At 39.5% G+C, this 2,938-nt stretch overlaps 2 non-coding genes across 2 annotated transcripts; one reads left to right on the top strand and one right to left on the bottom strand.

The window, feature by feature from the left end:
- Positions 1-2,572: 2,572 nt before the first annotated feature.
- TRNAP-UGG (transfer RNA proline (anticodon UGG)) lies at positions 2,573-2,644 on the top strand. Its single transcript has one exon. It is a non-coding gene; the product is annotated as a tRNA-Pro (tRNA).
- Positions 2,645-2,866: 222 nt separating this feature from the next.
- Positions 2,867-2,938, bottom strand: TRNAP-UGG (transfer RNA proline (anticodon UGG)). The gene has a single exon. It is a non-coding gene; the product is annotated as a tRNA-Pro (tRNA).

The raw sequence follows: 2,938 nt of genomic DNA, 5'->3' as shown, positions 1-2,938 counted from the left end.
ATCAGTGCTGCTAAGCACTTTCACTGCGGTCCTTTCTCGGCGAGCTGTAGTCTCCTTACTGAGGAGATCTCGGGAGTCTCACTCTCACAAGATCTCCTCAGTAAAAAGTGTACAGCGCGCCGGGGAAGGAGATAAGTGCCGGGGGGGGGGCCCTCACGGGGGAATGGAGGCCCCCTTAGCCCAGGGGCCTCCATTCCTTTAATCCAGCACTGAGAATGACACAAATATTATTTTTCACAAAGTCTGCTGCCTCAGGCTGTGAAGGTGGCAGGACAGTCAGTGTGTCATCATCTAAGGCTGGGTACACACTACAGAAAGTTTCTCCCAATGCGATATAGTTACCGATTTTACCAACAACTGGAAAAAAGTCCTGATCAGAATGCCGATTCATGTGTACACACTAAACACTTTTACATGATTTACCTTCAGATTTGTGCTCTTCATCTGTCATAACCATCGAATGTAAAGATTGTCACTCTGTACACTCCATAGAGATCTATGGACACTGCCGGTTGTGAGTGCATACACACTGCAGAATTGGAACCACATTGTTCCATTGTTGAACAACATTTTTAGTTTGCTTGAAAAATCAGACAGTACGATGTGCTTTGGAATGATAATCGTTCATCATTGTAGCGTACACACTGAACAGTTGTTTATCATGTGATTGGGACAATATTTGGCTGAAAACCCTGTAGTGTGGACCCAACCTTAGTTGTGGCATTGTTGATTAACCAGAAGTAAACTCTGTACCTGAAGTAAACCAGTTTTACATTTCCTAATGCTTTCATGTACATGAACACTTTTCTGAGCTCCAGGGTAAACCAATGACAGCATCAATTTCCTTTTTTTTTTTGCAAGTTGTAACCCATCATGTTTATGTATACATAAGATCAAAGGTCCCTAATAGGAGTCAGCCCTTATCCCAAGTCTTATTCCTAACAATACAGTATTTGCTTACATCTATGGATCCCAAACAACATTTATGCACATACTCTGCTGGTGTATGCCAACTCTGTACTTTCCAATCCCCAACGTCTTTCTATTAACATTACTCATGGTACAGGTGTGAGTGGAGTCTGCTGAGCTTGCAGTTACCAAATTAGTTTCTCCACAGGCAAATAGGAATTGCTCATTTACTACCCATGCCATGAAGCTTACCATCTTCAACCTATGTACAGTACATGCCAACCTTATAGTTCACCAGTTAACCGCTCAGTCAGTGTTTAAGTAGGAATGCAAACCAGTGTTTTAAAGCACTACACACACGATAATAAAATCAGTTCACACTACCACCAGTGTGTAGGGAGAGAAGTTACCTGACCAGCATTCTGGCCTTTCCCTGGACTCTATGTATCAAGGGCATTGCAGGGATCCTAATGTAGTATAAACGCAATACCCTCTCATTCCCAAGGGGAGTGAGTACAAAGCTACAATAAGGTAATAGGACTTACCTGGTTTATATGCAGTGGCTGTTGGTGAGAGGAAGCACCTTGTATTCTGGGAGAGTGTATTCAAGTCCTGGCATCAAATTCTGTATTACAGTTCTCCTAGGGAGGGAGAACAAGAAGGCTTGGCTTGGAACTGAGGCATCTCTATAATAATAATATTTTATTATACTAAGTTGGTGAAGAAAGTTATGTCCACAATATGCAAATGTTATCCAAACAGTATATTCTGTCGGTTTAAGGGACCATGCAATATTTTTATACCCACATGATCTCCCTTAGTCAGTATGTCACTCAGTAAAAATAAATAAAGGAATGAAAGAAGCTTATGGTGAATAAAAGAAGTTCAACATGTATTGAAAGGGTCAGCACATTCATAAGACTATTCAATTATCTGTTGTGCTTTATCCCTAGAGCTGCAAAAGCTCATTAAAAGTTAGTGCTAGTTACAACTAAGGACAAGCATTACATTAGTGATTGTATACAAAGTGCCAATGGTATGTTGTCTAAAAAGTACTGAATCCTAAATTGTTGTATTACTATATGGGTGGAAAAGTTGTATGGATGCGTTTGTAATGAGGGATAATAAGATAATGAGATAACATTTGACTGTAGGATTATCCAGCTCTGCCGAACAGGATTGACTAACACAAATACCCTCTAAGAACCTTAGCGGGCTGAGAATTTGAGCGGTCTTCTATAAACATAGCAAAACAAGTACTTACATGAAGATCCTCTAATCCAGTACAGCAGCACAACCCTGTTGAGTTTGGGAGGGGGGATGTTTTAAGCAATAAGCACTTAACATTTCAAGAAATCTACATTGATAATACAACATAAACCTTCTCTCATTGTTCTGATTTTTTTAAATAATTTTTCAATTTCAATAATCAGTGCTGGAAAATAAGCAGCAAATGTGACAAGCCAGTACATGACATGGACCCTATTTGAAAGAGTAAAGATCTTGCCTTTCAGTAAGAGACAGTTCCAAGAAGACATATTTCATCTTGCACAGAGTGGGCTGCTTTTATTTTTGTTTCACGCTCTTCATCGTATCATCTATACTATCCAGTTACAGAACACATTTCATAAATACTCATAAACACAAGGAAAAGAATTCATGTGGCTCGTTGGTCTAGGGGTATGATTCTCGCTTTGGGTGCGAGAGGTCCCGGGTTCAAATCCCGGACGAGCCCTATTTTCTTACCATATGTTTAGTTTTATGTCCACAAATAGCGTGCTTTAATAGCAAAAAAAGAGAAAATAGATTGCATAAATGAGATCACCAAAATATTGCTTATTATGAACAAATTAAAATATTTGGAGATAAATAATTTATACTGTAACGTAATTAGATGAAATAAGTTTGTATAAAAAAGAAATACGAAGTGCAAGAAAGAAAAAATAAAATAAAAGGAGGGCTCGTCCGGGATTTGAACCCGGGACCTCTCGCACCCAAAGCGAGAATCATACCCCTAGACCAACGAGCC

This window comes from Mixophyes fleayi, chromosome 4 (genome assembly GCF_038048845.1).
Source record: "Mixophyes fleayi isolate aMixFle1 chromosome 4, aMixFle1.hap1, whole genome shotgun sequence".
Taxonomy (NCBI): domain Eukaryota; kingdom Metazoa; phylum Chordata; class Amphibia; order Anura; family Limnodynastidae; genus Mixophyes; species Mixophyes fleayi.
The sequence above is the reverse complement of the archived record's forward strand: the minus strand, read 5'-3'. Positions and strand labels throughout refer to the sequence as shown.